This window comes from Monodon monoceros, unplaced genomic scaffold (genome assembly GCF_005190385.1).
Source record: "Monodon monoceros isolate NGI ecotype Baffin Bay Population unplaced genomic scaffold, NGI_Narwhal_1 Super_Scaffold_3, whole genome shotgun sequence".
NCBI lineage: Eukaryota > Metazoa > Chordata > Mammalia > Artiodactyla > Monodontidae > Monodon > Monodon monoceros.
The window spans coordinates 4,513,314-4,532,394 of NW_021703780.1; the positions used below are offsets into that span (position 1 = coordinate 4,513,314).

General features: G+C 43.6%; 1 protein-coding gene and 1 pseudogene across 6 annotated transcripts in view; one reads left to right on the forward strand and one right to left on the reverse strand.

Moving 5' to 3' along the window:
* Positions 1-19,081, forward strand: part of FARS2 (phenylalanyl-tRNA synthetase 2, mitochondrial) — a 387,381-nt gene that overhangs the window by 40,803 nt on the left and 327,497 nt on the right. The gene's annotated exons all lie outside the window — the stretch shown is intronic.
* On the reverse strand, positions 12,279-13,304 carry LOC114908050 (annotated as a pseudogene).

Below are 19,081 nucleotides of genomic sequence, written 5' to 3' on the forward strand. Positions count from 1 at the left end.
GAGTGCTGGAATCGCTGAGTGTGACGGAGCCCTGTTCAGCTCAGGGGACAGTGCCCTGCAGGCCTGGGGTGCTCTAGCGCCCCAGGAGTCACAGCATTAGGAGGAGCCTGATCCAGATCTAACAGGAGGGCGGTGGCTCAGGGCAGCCTCCCTGCTCCTCTCCGCTCCTTACGAGTACCAGCTGGAGAGCAGACATGGAGTGATGCCTTTGGCCTGAGCTGTCTGTTTAAAAGTCACTTGTTAAAGTGGAAGAGCCCCTTTCCCCTGGCCAGTCCTTTCCTATTTTGTACAAGTTAATTTGTCCAAGTTGTTAATATTTTGACTCCTGAGGGAATATTAGGAGCTGGGTGTGTAAATATGGATGATAAATATTTGTTAAACAAATGTATTTATTGGGCAGCTACTATGTGCTTGGATGGTGCTAGAGCTAGAAAGCTGATAAGATGTACTGCTTGTCCTCCAGGAGCAGTAATTAGTTGGAGATTCATTCGCAAGTATTTATTACGTGCCCAGCACCCAGCAAGTAATAAAGAAGCGTCTCTTTACTTTTAGTTGGTGCATGGTGCAGGTAAGTGTAGAGGCTGGGCCCTGAGCCCAGCCTGGGGGTTTGGGAGGTTGCAGGGAGTGGAGGGAAGGTGAGGCTTCCTAAAGGAAGTGAGGATTGAGTGCGTGGGTGGGTGGAAGTGAGCTGGCTGAGGAAGGACGGGATAACAGGGACCTTCGGAGACCCGGCCCTGACAGAGCAGAATGTCCATGTCGGGAGTGCATTTAGCAGTGAGCTGTGTGTGTGGTGAAAGTAGTATTCTGTTCACTTGGAAAGGTAGGTGGAGGTAAGTTCTGCACTGCTGGGGTCCAGCAGAGGCACACAGCAGCTCCACGTGCCTTCCTGGGTTGCCCGGAACATAGACATTAACTGAGAAGATTTCAGATGCATGAACTCAGTGCTTTCCATAGATGTTCTGTAGGACACAAGGTGCTTGGATATTAATAAGTGCCACGTGATAAATAGGTCCTAGGGTCCAGTTGGTTCAGAAAAGCCAAGAGATTAGAGTCCACCCTGTGTCCCTTTGTCTGTGCATGTCCCAGCAAACATTTATTTACCAAACAGTGCTTTTCTGTGTCCATGTCAGTTACCTTTCTCCCCTTTGACACTCCAGACCACTACCCCTGACACCCTCTTTTGTCTTTAGCTGAAGGTGGCATTTAAGCTGAGCGCTTCAGCCATTTTGGTGAGTTACTCAGGTTTCCTGGGTCTCTCCCATGTTACGTGTTCTTAAACTTTTTATTTTTTCCTGTTAATCTGTTTCATGTCAATTTAATTCTTAGACCAGCCAGAAGAACCTAGAAGGGAGAGGAAATTTCTTCCTTCGCAACACACGTATAGTTCAGGTACTGCTATGGAACTAGGATATAATAGTGACCAAAACAAAAGGGTTTACAGTCTGGTGGGTCAGACAGATGTCCATCAGATAATCACGTAAGTAGATATAAATTTAATTGGAAAATGATCTGGTAAAACAATTCATGTTTTAAGGCACGACAAGAAAAATTTAAACAGGTTTTTTTTTCTCTGCCCATTGTTTGGGCCTCCTCCCTCCCCTCTGGTGTGCCTCGCGTGTCTGCAGTGTGCATTAACCAGACCCCCACCCCAATGGCAGAAATGCCTGCTCAGCCATAAAGATAATTTTTCTTCTCCTGGTGCCAGCCATGTAACTCCTTAGAAGATAACATTCATTTCTCAATCCTGTATGGGGTCACGATGATCCATGCCTTGTACTTGGACATATCTTTGGTGAACTTTATGTACAATGTAAAGTATCATTTCCCTTAAAGATAACAACTGGTATAGAGCAGGCTGGGTCAATTGACCTGGGGATATACTGGGCTGAACCTAATGGAAGTTCTTAGCTTAAGTACTTACTTATGACCTTATTACTGTCATTAGTTGTATTACCTGTATTCTGCCCATTTTACTAGATTATTGGCTTTGCGTTGTCAAATGTGTGACTTAGTCTCCCATAAAAGTAATGATGACTAGGCGACTTCAAGCGGTTGACTGAGTATGTAGTTCTACAGGATCGATGATTGTAGTACTAGTTAAGTCAATCTAGAGCTGACTTAATGTATAGGTTAGGATGTGCTTAGATTAAACGCAAGTACTATACCATTTTATATAAGGGCCTTGAACATCTGGATTTTGATATTCATGGGGGCCCTGGAACCAGTCCCCAGCACATACTGTGGGACAACTTTATTTACTATGGAGGTACCAATGAAATACTCATAAAGATAGAATAGGGCATACAATTAATTGTCATGAGACGTGAAAATTCTAGAAGTTTTTCCTCCAATCTGTAATATTTTCCCTCTCAAGAAAGGTTTATTTTTTCCTCCTTTAACTTCTATTATTTTAAAGATCCCCTGGGTCATTTAAACTGATGCAGTTCTGATGGACAGAATGATGTTGCATGCAACCTGTCTTTCATGCCATCTTGCAATTGCCCTGCTTTGCCCAAGAGAGACACCAAGGTTTGGCCTTATGAAGATGGGGCTATTTTTCCATTATGACTTAAGAGTTGCTCCAAAGACCTGCTCCTGCTTTCCTTATACTCCAAATTATACAAGTAGTAAGTCATACTTTTCAGTCATATACTTTTAATTATGAGTTTCTGTTATGATATGAATATTTAGGGTGGAAAGCAGCTGTCGTCCAGAATCTCACCTGGGTTTCGGGTTTACTGCCAGCTACCTGGGAGGACAGAGCTGAATGACCAGTTTGGTGAAGGGCTCATTACTGCTGGGCCTCAGGGAAGAGCTGGTAGGAAGCTGGCCTCACTGAGGACTTTCCGCGCTGCCCCTTGTTCTGCAGTGACAGCAGCTCCTGCTGTACAGTCCTGTAAATGTATTCATAAAAGAGCGAGGATGACGCATATACAGTTTACCTGCTTGAAACTGACTGACATTACCTCTGGGATTTATTCTCTCTACCAATTAATTTATAATCTATTCCACCTTTCTCTTCCCTTAGCTGCCAGTCACTGCTCTTTTCAGGGATAATTGCAAGGAAGAAGAGACTGTGATTTTCTATCAGTGTGTTTGTCACCATTTCATTCTGCTATTATGTGAAAATGTGGATCCTCCCACCTCTCAACCATCATTTCTTCCCCTTCTCAGTTCTTGTTCTGTTTCTTGTAAGTTTTTTGAACATGTCGGTGAAGGAACATTTGAATCATTTTGGTGAGATGAATTTCCTTCTGCCAACATCTGAAGAGCACACTTTCCGGGACCCAAAGCATAAGTATATGAACAACTCTGTACACACAGTGTTGGAGAAAATGTAGCTGTTTACCCTGACACTTCAATGAAATGAACGACAGAGTCCAGCCTTCCCTCTGCCTTTCTGGGCTTGGCTGGCGCCCCCTGGGATGCTGTCCCATTTCTGGGAAGATGTGCACTGAGGTTACGGGTTCAGAGGAAGGAATGTCAACTGGCTGTCCACCGAGAACACATCCCGTGTTCCCTTGTCACTTCCCCGCCTCCTTAGATTGTCATGTTGAGAGACAAGCCGTCTTGCTGCGGGAGGGCGTTTGTTAGCAGCACTGCAAACGTCTGCGTCCCTGTACGTCGATGTAGCTCATAGGCGCAGAGCTCGAGAAGTTTGAGCATTTATCAGAAATGGCTTTCACCTTTCTTAGTACTCCTTTTTAGTTTGGTTATTCCTTTTAGGTTAACAAAGAATGTGTTGCTTGGATGCTTCAGAAACACATTAGCATATCAGGTCCTCCTGGACATCTCATCACCTCGTAAGCTGGCAGCTCTGGTAGATGTTTGAATTTTCCCCCTCTGTCAAAGGGGAGAGGAATTGCTGACATCTACTGTGTGCCCGAGCGCTTGAAGCAACTCTGTTTCCAGCTTTTATATCACCACTAAGGAAATTGCTAGAGTCATGCATTGTTAATTTTGCTCCCTGATGCTAAGTGCACCTGATGGGTCCGCTGAGCGCTGCCCCCTCTGCCATCCAGCGGCAGGTGGGGACTCGCGAGACCCCAGCCGCTCTGCCTGCCTCCCCGGACAGGGGCGCTCAGCTGTGTCCTCCCTCCAAGCTCCAGCAGGACGAGGGTCACTCAGTTGCTGAAGAGCAGGGCCACGGGCGTTTCTGTTTGCTTATCGTAGGGCACACGACCTTCCTGCAGCTCAAGCAACAGGTTCTGAAAAACTAGTGTCACAACTATTTTGCATACATTTTCAGGTTACCTATGGAAAAAAATGTCCACTTGTTGAGGAAGGTGCCTCTCAGGATTTATGCTTTGTGATAAAATATTTCAAAAATTCCAAAATGTTTTCCTTATTAAGCACCATGAGAAAGATGAAAGGCAGATGACCAAATATTTCTAATATGTGCAGTATATGTGATGGATGAATTAGTTATAAAACAATCATCGCTCTAGTGGTAAAATGTCAGGAATTGCCAGTTTAAAAAAAGAAGTCCAAGGTTTAATAAACATATGAAGACATTATAAACATCACTAGTAATCAGTGAAGTGAATATAAAAGCATACATTTTAAAGCATCAGATTGGCGGAGGTGAAAAAACAATCCTCAGTGTCAGGGAGGAACTGGAAGTGTGACTTCTTTCTTATCATAGGCATGCTTTTTTTTTTTTTTTCGCGGTACGCAGGCCTCTCACTGTTGTGGCCTCTCCCGTTGCGGAGCACAGGCTCCGGACGCGCAGGCTCAGCGGCCATGGCTCACGGGCCCAGCCGCTCCGCGGCACGTGGGATCTTCCCGGACCGGGGCAAGAACCCGTGTCCCCTGCATCGGCAGGCGGACTCTCAACCACTGCGCCACCAGGGAAGCCCAGGTATGCTTTTTTAAGTATTATGACAACTTAGAAGATGCACATTCTTTTTTGACATGATGGTTACCTTTGTCCAGAATTGCTAAGTATGGCATTATTTATGTCACGTGACCATCAGTGGGGAGCTTACTGGGCCCAGTCCCTCTGAGCTCCAGCTCACTGCATCCAGGGCTTACACTTAGCCCCAGGGAAAGCCCAAGTTGCTGTGCTGGTGACTGAAATGACATTTATTCTGGACAGAACGATCACAGATTCTAGAGCAGGGGCCCTGACATGTTGTCAGAAGGAACGCTTTTCACTTCCTTCCATCAGATCACGAACATCTGCACAGGGCCGTCCTGGCCAACGGCCTCATAAACAAGTTGATAGAAGGTAACTCTTTTGCATTTTGATGTAGACCCGCTGGTACAGTATGTTTAAGTTTCCGTAGGATGCCGATTTCCAAAATCAGTCATGCACTCTGCCTTATTCAGTTTCTCCCAACATTAGAGTGATGTTCCAAAATTATGAACATCTAGAATGAACTCACCTGTGTCTCTAAATTGACTATAATTGCTGTCCTGCCATGGTTGAGGTGCTTGTGAGCTGTTTTTAGTCATAACGTTTGTGGTACTAAATTTTTTGTGATACCAGAAAAATTGTGATACCAGAAATTTTTTCTTCCAAATTTCTGGACACCAGCTGGGTGTCCTACAATTAAATTAAATTCTGTACTGACTACCCGGCGTTAGCTCAAACCCTGTAGGTGAAGGGCTAAGTCCCACCAGACTTCCCCTCCTTCAGATGCTTGTCACAATCTGGGTCTCCACCTGTACCTTTCACCAACCAGCTGTAAATCTTTGGTTTCCATAACCCCCCCTCCTCAGGTTCAACTACTTGCTAGGTTGGCTCACAGAACTCAGAAAGTGCTTTACTCAGTATTATGGGTTTATGATGAAAGATATAACTCAGGAACAGCCAAATGGAAGAGCTGCGTAGGAGAACGTGTGGAAAGGGGGCAGGGTGGGAGAGTGGGACCTCTCCACCCTCCCAACACTGCGATGTGCTCACCACCCGTATGTGCTCCGAACTCCATAATTTAGAGATTATTATGGAGGTTTTATCATGCAGGCATGATTACAACAAGTACAGGGATATTGTGGATTAGAAAAAAAATCAGAAACGTGGCATCAAAGAAATTTCATGTTCATTAACAGACCTCTTTGGATTATGCCTCCAGGCTCCCCCAGAGATCTCTTCATTCATTAACTCTGATGGGGTCGTTAGATTTGAATAGTAAGAACATGTGAGCATGTGAACATACATACGTTGTAACTTCTGAAAGATTGTACAGATAGCATTATTAGGTCAATACTGTTCGCTGATCATCTTATTAAAGACTGTCGAATATTTTTGGGACCATCATTTCTTATGAACTCTGAAGTTTTCAGGTATCTACCTCAGTCAGCCATCTTTGGATAAAAGATTTAATTTTCTCTTTTGTATTGTTTACTTGATTTAATTGTGGTGGTCTGCATTTTAATGTCTCCTCTTTCAAAGTGTGTTTATTAGACGGATGCGTTGTAGTCTTAAAGTGCTTTGTACGTAGATACTCAGAATGAGAGGTTAACTGGAGCCCATGTTTCACATCTTCTGGGAGCATTTAAATGGCTCTGCTTTCACCATGTCCAGCCTGCCCTGCTGAACCTGTTTTACTCCTTAGGATTCACTGATCACAGAAAAGGGCTCAAAAAATAGTGCCGTCCTGGTGGCTGGGATTTCCTCTTATCTGACCCTGAAGGTTAACTTGACGGACGTTCATCTCTATGTTTCTTTGGCATCTTAGGTCCAGGAGTGGAAGGTCAGATACAAGGATGTATGTAAGGGAGAGCTGGGGGTTAGCTGCCCCACTCCCACGTTGGTTGTTACTGGGTCACAGTAGGGTTGGGTCTAAAGGAAGTGTGAGATCAGTATGGACAGAAATAGACCACAAAACAAGGTGTGGAGAATATTCCCTGTGGTCCAGGCGAATATCAGAACATTGGCTGCTTCTCAGGGCGGGTTCTACCTCTGTTCCTGGTCTTAAAGGGGGCGTTACTCTGAACCCATTGTCCATTGTTACCAGTGTAATTTGTGGTCTCAGAACTTGTGTGAGGATGTATGTGTGGTTCAGTGAAAGTCATGTACAATTTCTTCAGACCTTATGTGCCAGCTATTCGGCAAATGACTTTAAATACATTATTTCATTTAGTTTTCACAGAAACTGTGAAATGGGTATTCTTCACCCCCATTTTTCAGACAAGAAACTAAAGTCCTGAGAGGTAACATGATTTGTCAGGCTCCAGGTTAGGTTTGCAAAGTACTGGAGCCAGGAATCAAACCCAAGACTGCGTCACTCTGGTGACCGACGGACCCTGGGCACCTACTCTGTGGAGAGCCCTGGGCAGACACCAGAAATGCACAGAAAACTAAGCTGCCTCCACGTCAAGAAAGGTGACACATTGTCCTCATCGGAATGCTAAGGAGGTGCCAAAGTGACTTAATTAAAAGCACTGCATAAATGCATGACATTATACCAGGTTGGCAGTGGTTTCCTGCCAATATATGAAGTGCTAAGAATCAATGGGAAGAAGTATATGGTTATAAAACAGAAATGAGCAGAGCATAGAAAGGCTAATTGAAAGTGTGGAATGTTAGAAAACCTGCAGATTTATTTATGTGAAGTTTGGAAGATGCTACTGTAGCAGTTTCTGGCTGGTTTTGATGATTGATGATGTACCTAAAGTAGCTGAGCTACTCAGATTAACCAACAGTGCTTTATCCAAAAGCATGCTCTCTCAGAGAACCTTACTTTCGTGCACCTGAAGGGCACGCAGCTGTGTTACATTGGGTATAAGATGCTTTAGGGTGAGAGAGGAAATGCAAACAGAGGCAGTCTTACGTGGTTTCAACACCATTTATCAGTGTTCTGCCTGTGCGAGCATGCCTGAGCTCATAGTGATAAAGTGTGAAGGGCAAGGGTGTGTCAGTGCTCACAGGGGAAGATGGTTCCAACTAGGACAAGGGATTAAAACCACAGTGGTTCAGTAATAAGGAATATAGGAGAGCAGATATTAGATTTGCTTTTATTCAGCAAAGTGAATAATTCTGAGTTGACTCAGTTCTCAGGTTTATAGGCCAAATCAAGAATGCTGTACTATAACATTGAGTTTCTGATATGATTTTTAAAATTTAATTCAAAATACCTGGGGGTTTTCTGTTGTTGTTTTCTTGGGTGTTTTTGGTATTAGTAACTTGTAAAATGTACCATTCTACTTTTTTAATTGTCTAGGCGTTTTCTTTCACCAAGTACTTTTTTGTTCTGTTTTGATGGAATTCTGTCAGTGAAATTAAAGGAAACTAAACCATGTGCTTGGGAAGAGTCAATATTTAAGTGATGCTATGTATTTTGATTTTATTTGAAACAGGTGGGAAGGGAGAAGAAAGAAATTTGTGCATAGAACTCACCCATTGTGTGCCAGGCACCCTCTTAGATGCCATGTGTATACATATTGATATATGTCTATATAAAGTTATCTCACTTTGCATAGCGTTTATAACCATTTTGCAGATGACAACATTGTGGTTTCAAGAGATTAAATGACTTGCTAGTTGAGACAGGTTTAGAATTTGAACCCAGGACTTTTTCTTTCAAAGCTCTTGTTTTTGTGGGTGTTTGCGGCTGTCTCCGTTTTGAAAAGACTGAATTGCAGTTATCGGAAGATTACAGAACACAGAGTGGTGAAGTTGCAGTGTTGCTTTCGACCTACTTGTTTTGAGCGACACGATCATATTAAGTAGATGTTTTCAAGAGAGCCCTAGAGTGAGTCTAGAAAATGTGTGCGGAGAGTTCTGCCTTGCTAGGTTTTGAGCCGTTTTTCAAGGATACGATCACCTAGAGTGGAGGAAGGTGCCTTTCTGAATTGCTGGCCTCTGCTTAGAATTGAGTTTTAGAAATTTTTATTGGCAGCTGTTACTTGTGAAACCGTGCTGTTTGGCGGCCGTTTTGCTTCACTTGTCTGACTGGCCCCTTGGCATTTTGAGCCATGCCCAGCGAGCTGTCAGACCAGCAGCACACCACCTAAGTGCCTGTTGTGACTTTGAACTCTGTCTTCGCTCATCTGGCCTGTGCACCATCTGCTGTGTCTTCCCTGATCCTTTCTGGCTCTCTAGACTTTACGCATCCATCACTGGCTCTCCGCCCGGGCCCTCACCTCTCCCGTAGACGCGTCCCCCATCATTCTCTGCGTTGGCTGCTCCTCCTCTCGCACGTCTGTGGGATTCTCTGGCTGTCCTCTAGTTAATCATACGCTCCTTTATAAATGTATTTCTCTGTGTCACTGTGAATACTGCAGAGCTCTAGCTTCACGTATTTTAAACTCTTTGATGTCATGGATGGTGATTTGAACAACAGTATTTTAGGACTTAAAAAAAAAACTCCTTACAAAGTATTTCATGTGACTTCATTTTAGTAACCTCTTTGGCAATACAGGCGTAAAATGGTTTGATCATGCACGGTGTCACAAAGAGTGCAGGGAGCCTGACGCTTGCACACCGTTGCTGGGACCCCTCAGCAGCGCGCTCCCGTTGGGGACATCCACTTGGCCCTATCTGTTCAAGTTTAAGATGTATAAACCATTTGACCGCGCAGTTCCGCTTTTAGGAGTTGATCCTAAAATGCTTTTATGTATATGCACACGTGAACAAGGGTGTTGTTTATAGGTTTATTCATTTTAGCAAGAAATTGGAAAAATTTAAATGTTCAATAGGGAAGTGGCTAAATACATTGTGGGGCTTTCATATGATGGAATACCCTGCACCCTGTAAAAGAATGAAGTAGATCTACGTGCGCTACTGGACTTCTATGGAGTAGCTTTTGTATAAATTAACTGACAAGGATAAGGTGCAGAACAGATGCTAACATTTGCGTAAAAATTAAGTCTGTGGGGTTGGGGGTATATGTGTGTGTATAGATTCATACAGTTGTATAGCGTGGAAACTTGCTTATAGGGCGGTCCAGGAGGCAGTAGAAGTTTGTTCTTCACTGCTTACCCTTTCATAACATTTGAATGTTATTATTATGTATGATTTTTCTATGAAAAATATTAGATTAATTTTTTATTTAGTTTTTATTTATAAATTTATTTATTTATTTTTGGGTGCGTTGGGTCTTCGTTGCTGTGCGAGGGCTTTCTCCAGTTACGGCGAGCGGGGGCCACTCTTCATCGCGGTGCGCGGGCCCCTCACTGTCGCGGCCTCTCTTGTTGCGGAGCACAGGCTCCAGACGCGCAGGCTCAGTAGTTGTGGCTCACGGGCCTGGTTGCTCCGCTGCATGTGGGATCTCCCCAGACCAGGGCTCGAACCCGTGTCCCCTGCATTGACAGGCAGATTCTCAACCACTGCGCCACCAGGGAAGCCCTTAGATTAATTTTTTTAAAGTCTGGTAGTACAGCTTAAAATTCCCAAGTCTGTTGACTTAACAGTAGATGAGATAATGTGTATATAGAGCTTAGCATAGTTCCAGATATAATAATGGGTTTTCAGTAAATTAGCATGAGTGGTGGCCATGGCAGAGATGGCGGTGGAGTAGTATGAGGGTGTCAGAACTTTACGCCGAAGAACCCCTTGTGACAGAGAACAGCTAATGTTTCATCCCCCCATCTCTGCCTCACCTGGGCATTTGAGTTGTCTTAAAGAGGTGGTCTAAAGTATGAAATTGTGTATAGTTCTGGTGCTTTGGTTTAAAAGATAAAGTTAAAAAATGTTTTTCTTTGTTCTTTTCTGTATTTCCGTGTTTGTTTTTTAACATAAAATAATTGTGTATCTCTTAATATCAGAGAAAAAAATTAAAAACTAATGTATCTCCTCAGGGTAAAAGCAATTATTCAGTCAAACTTTGCAGTCTTGACAGATGAGCCGTGTCATCTTGTGGTGTGGAACCTTGTCCACTGCCATCCAGCTCCGGCTGTGTATAAACCCTGTTTCCAGAAGAGGCTTTCTCTCTATAAATTAAGGTTAGGATCTGATGTTGCCTTTTGATGATTTCCATCACGATTTAGTGATTTCCGTGAAGTCGTTGGAACGGAAGGCTGCTTCTGAGTCACGTGCCATCTGTTGCCTCTTGACCTGTGGGAACATCAGTCCCCAGCACGTGTGACTGTCAGGTGTGGTTGTCAGGAATTCCTGCTTCCAATTCAGCGTCCTCATCTCGGGTCTTTATTGCTGTCAGTGACTCACACGTTTGCAAATTCCTCGTCCATTTCACTCCTGCCCGATCTGATCCTTTGTGAGGACCAAGGCCAGAGAGAGGAACAGGTGCTCTCCTGGAAACCGTGGCCAAGGGAAGTGGGAATAACAAGGAGGGAGAGATCCACGGGTGACCTGCAGGGAGACCACGTGCAGTGCTTTGTGTCCATGTTTCTTCTTCAGAGTGTTGCAGCTTTCTGGTTTGATGGGCTGTATTCATAAGACTATTAATAGATGTGTTTTTAAGCTTTGTGTCCCACAGTTAGGCATTGATGTTATTTTTTTTGACCAGTACTAAAAATCTAGAATTGATTTAATTAAATGCACATATGTCATTCAGATAGAAATGATTTCAAACCCTGCTTCTTTTTTTTTTTTTTCTGTTCCAATAAACCTTTGTTTACAAAAACAGGCAATGGGGTTTGGGAACTGGATGGAGGTTTCACAACACTGCAAATGCATTATATACCACTGAATTATTCACTTTAAAATGGTTCGTTTTGTGACATATGAATTTCACCTCAATAAATTATTATTATTATTTTTAAAAAATTATTTACTTATTTTTGGCTGCGTTGGGTCTTCGTTGCTGCGCACGGGCTCTCTCTAGTTGCTGCGAGCGGGGTCTACTCTTCTTTGCGGTGCGCGGGCTTATTGCGGTGGCTTCTCTTGTTGCTGAGCCTGGGCTCTAGGTGCGTGGGCTTCAGTAGTTGTGGCTCGCGGGCTCTAGAGCACAGGCTCAGTAGTTGTGGCGCACGGGCTTAGTTGCTCCGCGTCATGTGGGAATCTTCCTGGACCAGGGCTCGAACCCATGTCCCCTGCATTGGCAGGTGGATTCTTAACCACTACGCCACCAGGGAAGCCCCAATAAATTATTTTTAAAAAGCAAATAGGCAGTTGATGGGATTTGGCTCACAAGTAGTAGTTTTCTGACACGTGACCAAGATCAACCTTTAATTCTTTGCTTAAACTCATTCCAGGCAACCCTAATTTGCAGTTATGTAACATCTACCTGCATACTTATGAGAGGTCACTCACTACCCCACAGGGTACTTTTTTTTCCCACTTATGGACAGACCCTGATCCTATCTGGAGGGTTTTTTCATATACAAAATATCCCTCCCTATGCCTTCTATCCACAGAGGGTTTACTTATGTTATGATTGTCTCCTTCACTAAAGGAACTCCATGCCGGGTTGATTTAAAGGACGAGTTCACTCGGATTGGGAAATACTGGAGGGGAACATGCTTATGTGCTAAAGCACCAGGCAAAGATACTTGACAGCATGGAGTGACTTCGCTCACACACACACACACGTCCATCATCAGATTTTTGTTAGATGGAAGATACCTAGGGCTGGCTCAAAGGAAAGTGGCGACGGTTGGCAAGCACTCCTCCACAGAGCAGAGGAGGCACTCCTGGCTGTGGAGATGGGTACTTACGATATTGAGGGTCAGGGTCTCCTGCTTGACTTTGGCCACCTAGGAAGCTCTTCCCCTTGGCACTCATTATCACCAGTGCTGGCATGAAAGGGTCTGCAGTGCGTTAGTTCAACTTGGCTAACAGTTCTTCCTGTTCTGGCTGGGCTTTGAACCTTCCCTTGAAGTCTTCTTCAGTGTGCTCCCTCACTGACAGTTTGACTCCTTCAGGACGATTGCTTTGGATTATTTCCAAGAAAATCTCTGCACAGGTAGCGCTCAAACCGCTGATCTGAACCACTTGCCCATGGGTGGTAAGAACTGAGTCCCGGAGCATTTTGCCGCCTTGGTTCTGCAACTGCAACACCTCCATGGTTTTGGTGGGCCTCACATAACTTTCCTCGACTTTAATGGAGAGATGGTTGCAGAGGCTGTGAACATACTGGGCATGACTCTCTGCCAGGGCCATGTCATTTGCAGTCAGGTGAAGTTTCAAACCCCGTATTCATCAACTGTCCCCGAGTTAACGGGTCTCACTTCCACTTTCCCCTCTTCTTCTTGGGCTCTTGTGCTTTAACTACGTGCTTGCATCTTCCAATGCCACGCGTGGGCTGTGACCTGTAGTGCCGACTGGTGCTCAGCAGAATGCCACCTGCAGAACAGATGGGATTCTTTCTTGAAGTTCTGAACCTCAAGAGGGAAAAGGCTTACTTAAAAATGGTGTCATTCCTCAGACACAGCGCCTTTCCCAGAGCTCCATTCATCTTTGCTGCTGCGCGGCCTGTAACTGTGCCAGCTGAAGATCGGCCCGAGCAGCCGCGACCCCTGGGCGTCCGGAAACCAATCCTGCCTCTTCTGAACAGACATTCTTAGGTGAAAGTCAACATGTTCCTGAGCAATTAGAAATTATGATGTAAATCATTTTTCTTTAATATTTTAGCAATGCTTTTAGGTGACATACAATTACATTGGGTGATTCGATGTGTAGAACTTCATGAATTAGTTTTTCACTATTACTACCAGAGATTTAAGTTTGTGGGGAAACTGGGTGACCAGTCATCAAAGCAAATATCATATTTAACAAAGTAGAAGGTAAAAAAATTTAACACTTGGTATGTAAACACAGACTGATTTTTAGTTAGTCTCGTTGTTGACTACTAAGTGGTGGTACTTTTATATACAGTGAGTATAGTCACCAGAGGTTGCCTAGGCATTTAGCTCCATTCTTTTCATACCTTTGGGACAGGTGTTTTGCCTTTTGCAGAGAAGAGAGAGACAGGAGATTTTATTGTTCGGACTGTGCTGAACTCAGAGGTGCTGTCCCCGCTTGCTGAGTGTCCTTCTAGAGCAGATCTAGAGAAGCAGTGGGCCTGCTGCTTCAGCACAGAGCTCTTGTGAGACTTAATATGAAAAAATTACAGAGGTGTAAATGTAGTTGAACCATTAATTTTCAACTTTTTTTCCCTATCATGTTTTCTTTTTATTGTCAACTAAAAATTGTCGCTCACCATCTGCTTCTATAAGAATGAAGTCACTGGCCGCTACAGTTGCTGACCTTCATCGCCCCCTGAAAGGAGTTCAGGGTGGAGATCAGGAATGAGGCCCTCTGTGCTCTGGGGAAACTGGCAGAACAGGTCTTCAGAGAGTTAGATCTTTCCAGAAGAAGAGTTTATGAGCCCAATTCTTGCATCTCTTCGTATCTAGAAAAGCACTAACATCACTAACGGAGACGTGTGCTCCTCGTGACCAGCAGCAACCTTCTGCCGAACTGTGTGCTCAACTGCACGCACCCCCTTCACCAAAATCACACAGATCCTGACTTCCCCCCTGCCTCTTCGGAGCAGTTCCTCAGAGCTCTTGGAGAGGCTGCCTCCTGGGCTATAGTCCTCATTTTGCCCCAAAAGAAACTTAACTCACAGCTCTCACGTTGTGCATTTTTTTTTCAGTCGACTTTATTTATCAGATACTATTTCCTTTGGGATTAAAACAACACAAAAGGTAAGGTTGTTTTGGTAAGAAAGCTCACAGTGGAGGAAAAATATCTTAGTTCTAAATATATCATTCTCAAGATATACTGATAAAATAAGATGCGCTTTTTCTCTGAAAGAACAAAGACGTGGCAGTTGATGGTTTTTAAAAGTCTCAGAGACTTTATTTCATACCCGTGTAACTGGAAGCTGGGAGTCTTTTCAAAGTGTTTCTCAAACCAAAGATATTTCTTCGTGTGTATGACATTTCATAAATCTATGGGCAAATAAACTATTTTCAAAAGCCCAGATTTGTTTTTGAAATAAAATATATGCTTGTGTTTCCCAGATCTGTATTTAAAATGATGCGAAGAGCTATTTATATGGTGTCAGATGCGGAAAAACCATCAGCATTTCAAAGAGCTGATATTCTGTACCAGAGCTCAAGTAAACAGTGGCTGACTCTGTCATTCAGTGCAGAAATGTTTCCCAATTGTTTTTTAACCTTTCAAATTTTTTGATATTTGTAAACATCGAAAGTCTTACATTTTCATGGGGTCAAATATATTTATCTTTCGTTTATTTTATTTACTTGTTTAACAGTCATTCCTAACCACAGATCATTTGAAAAATTACCAATATTTCTTCCTTTTTTTAAAAACAATTCTTTAAAAAAATTCTTTTTTTTTTTGAAAATTCTTCTTAAACATAATAGAACTCTCTACAGTCTATTGTGGCACATGGGATGAAGTGAAGATCAGATCATTTTTATCCCAACTACTTAGTCAATTTGTTAACACTGTTTCTTATATATGCTATTTCTGTTGATACATTGGTTAATGAGAATATATATTAAGTTTTCAAATATCTCAGAATCTATTTGCTCTGTCAGTTTTTGTGCCAGTTTTCATTATTGTTGTTTTCTTATTATTTTTCAAAAATTCCTAGCTTCTGTCACTTGTTTAATTTTTCAAATGAACTTGGGGATTATTTTTAAAGTCTTTCTCCTAACCATCCCCCTCCCCCTGTAGAAATTTCTATTGGGAATTACATTAAAATAATTGGAGTGGAGCTGGCATTATACATTCAGTCTTTCATACATACAAGGCAGATCTCTGTTTATTCTGCTCTTCTCTCCTGGTTCTTCATAACTTTTGATAATTCGCTTCAAACAGGCCCCTCTCTATATTTGTTATTATAGAAGATGTTTTTCTCCAGATAGATTTATTTCCTGTTGGTTATTGTTGGGATTGAAAAATGCTATTGATTTCTAAAATTTTAAAATTCACTCCCTTCACCAAACTATTATCTGTTCTGATAGTTATCAGTCAACTCATTTGAGCTTTCTAGATACATAGCTGTGTTGTAGCCAATAATACTATGGTTTCTTCCTTCTAGCAGTCATGCTCCATTGCTTTGTGTCTTATGTTCTTTTATGGGCTAAAATCCTAAAAATTTAAAAAAATGATCGCTTGTAAAGTACCTGTTCTCCGTTAGAAATGATTTCGTAAGTTACCTAGAGACTGCAGGTTACCTTTTATTGTGTAGGAAGGTTTTTGGAAATCAACACATTTCCTTGTTTTGAATCAGTGGTATCTGTTCCTATTTTTGGTAGAATAAGTACAGCTTTAGGGAAAACTTGTTAAAATAGAAGCCTTGGAAACTTATTTAAAGCAGATTTTTAAATAGATTACTGTATATTCTTTTTATTTTTCTAGGTGAAAGCTTGGTGATACTGGGAAACCGAAATTCAGAGTTAAAAAATAATGATTTCAGTGGTTCTAAACTAAAATCCAGCTTTTATGGATAACTGTTTTAATAGACATATTGGTAATTTTGTAGCTCAAATTTTGCTTCTGTCAGTAATAGTACTGCCTATAATCAGTAGACTAGATTGTTGATACTGTTGGAAGTAAGGAGTGGTCAGTGCTAGTTGTGTAAGGGGTAGAGCACAATCTAGTGATGTAGACTTTGATGCTGCCTTATCTTTTCTTATCTTTTCAAGGAACTGGCTACCCTCTCTTGATAAATGCTTCTGTAGTAAGCTGTTTGTACACCTAGTGAACAGACCCATGGTTTCCTTCTCTGTATTTGAGTAACTGGAATCTTCTTTTGTTTTTTTTTTAAATTTTTGGCTGCATGGGGTTTTCATTGCTGCACGCAGGCTTCCTCTGGTTGCGGTGAGTGGGGGCTACTCTTTGTTGCCGTGCGTGGCTTCTCATCACCGTGGCTTCTCTTGTTGCGGAGCACTGGCTCTAGGCGCACGGGCTTTAGTTGTGGCATGCAGGCTCAGTAGTTGTGGCGCATGGGCTTAGTTGCTCCGCGGCATGTGGGATTTTCCTGGACCAGGGCTCGAACCCGTGTCCCCTAAATTGGCAGGCGGATTCTTAACCACTGAGCCGCCAGGGAAGCCCTGGAATGTTCTTCTGATGCCAGTTTTCATGTCTTAACCACTGAGCCACCAGGGAAGCCCTGGAATGTTCTTCTGAGGCCAGTTTTCATGTCATATTTCTGTGATCTTCTTTAAGTTTTCTATCACTTCCCCTTATCGCCTGGACAACCTTTAGGTATTGTGGTCTTGGTATCTGGGATTCTTTACATTTTTCCCTCTTAGCTTTGCACGCTGAGTTAATCAGTTTATATCCTATAACTGTCCAGTTGACCGTGAGGCATCACTTTTATACACTTATCATGTCCATCTTTGTCTCAGTTGCACTGTATCAGCACTTATAGGTTTCCATCTCCGCTCATTTTTAGAAACAAATATTAGTAAATATGATGCAATATTTAAATAATTGCACAAATAAATGTTGCTTGGCAACATGGAACTGCTGCTTGCTGTGCTTTACTTGATGAAGTAGTGGGATATGTGTGTCCATCAACTGATGCATGGAAATCTCGGGGAGGCTCAAGAAAGGTGGTTTGAGCATATCCCTTTTCAATGTTTGACAGTGCTGGTTGCCTGTAAGTCATGCTGTAAAGTGCTGGAGTGCCCGTTAAGAACTTCGTGATCTCTGTTAAGCTGAATCTTTTCTGGGTCTCAGTTTTCTCTTCTGCAAGATGACCAAGCTGGTCTTTATGATCTTTAAGGTTCTTTCCAATGTGATACTGTGATTCTACTTGGGCCATTCAGGCCCTTTCACAGAAATTGAGTATTCTTACATAGATATAATAAAAGAAAAAATTAAAAAAACCAAGTTTATTTATCCCTTTTTTTTTCCAGCCCAGTACAGATAAGAAACTGGTAGTTATTACTGTTTATGTTCTGCCTTTCTCTTAACTCAAATAATTGAAGGTAGCTTGCAACAAGGATACAAATTTATGGTAAAATGTAAAAATAAAGAGGACCAAGCAGGGAAATAGAAATTAAAGTGGAAAAGAACCATCTAGAAAGATGGCAGGCCTGTTGACCATGAGGGCCTGCAGGTGCTGAGGGTGTCAGCAGGTAGAGAGAGGCAGGTTGGTCCCAGGGAGGGGGCGAGCTCTTGTGCAGGGTGCTGCTCATGGACCCTGTCTGGAGCCAGTGTCACGGAAGCCACTGCGTTTCAGTTCACCTGCGTTTGCGGTTGTGATTCTGAAAGGCCGCCGCCTCTGCTCCCCGTGGAGAGCCTGGCTGCAGCTGCAGGCACAGACCTCGCTCCCCGTGGGCAGTGCTGGCTCCCCATCCCCTCGTTGCCCCGGGGAGGGCACCGGAGATCTGGGCAGTAAAGGGCGAAGGAGATGTCGCCAGCCCGGAGGGGCAACAGCAGGGATTTGTGACAGCGCAGGGCCTGGAAGGAGAGCCTCCGCGTGGGTGACAAAGCTCCTCCTCTGTTCAGGGCGGCCGTCTGGCCTTTCCTCGTGTCTTGAGTAGCCCGTGGTGCCCTCTGGAACGCGCTCCGCCTCGCTGTCTGCTGGGCAGCAGGGCCCTGCGTCGGCTGTGAGCTGGTGGCGTAGGAGGGGCCCGGGTTTCGAGTGACCGCTCAGGAGGCCGCGCGTCTCCCCGCAGCCTCCATCTGTGTCAAGGGACGTGTTGCGCCAAAGGGTAGACTCTGCTCAACCTGCCAGAAGCAGTGCAGTGAGGCTGGTCTTGGTCTGACGGTGGAAGTTCATCCATTCTCCAAGTCGCTGGAGGACTGTGGGCTCTGGAGTTAGACCTGGGCTTCTGACTCTCACCAGGACTCCCTTTTCCTGTGTAGAGCCTCATCTTCCTTTTCTACAAAATATCCTTCTTGAATTGTGCTGATGACTAGTCGAGGTGATATCTGTGCAGGGCCCTGTTAGTGACTCAAGCAGTAACAGTCATCATACTGTCATTGTGATTATTCCTTTTATTATTCATCTGTTCTCCCACCAGACCTTTTGCAAGAGGTGTCAGTAAAACAATAAGCAGCCTTCAGAGATGTTTTTCTTTGATCTGCTGTAAAGGTGAAAACTCTTTAAGGCAAGCTGCTATTTTGATATTTGAAGGATATCAGAAAGACCCAGGACTGCGGAGACTGGAAGACTGCTACTTTCCGGGAGTATGTTTGTCAGGGGGCTCCTTCCCTCCAGGCAGGGAGGTCTGTTGGCCCCTGTACTCCGGAAGGTCCACG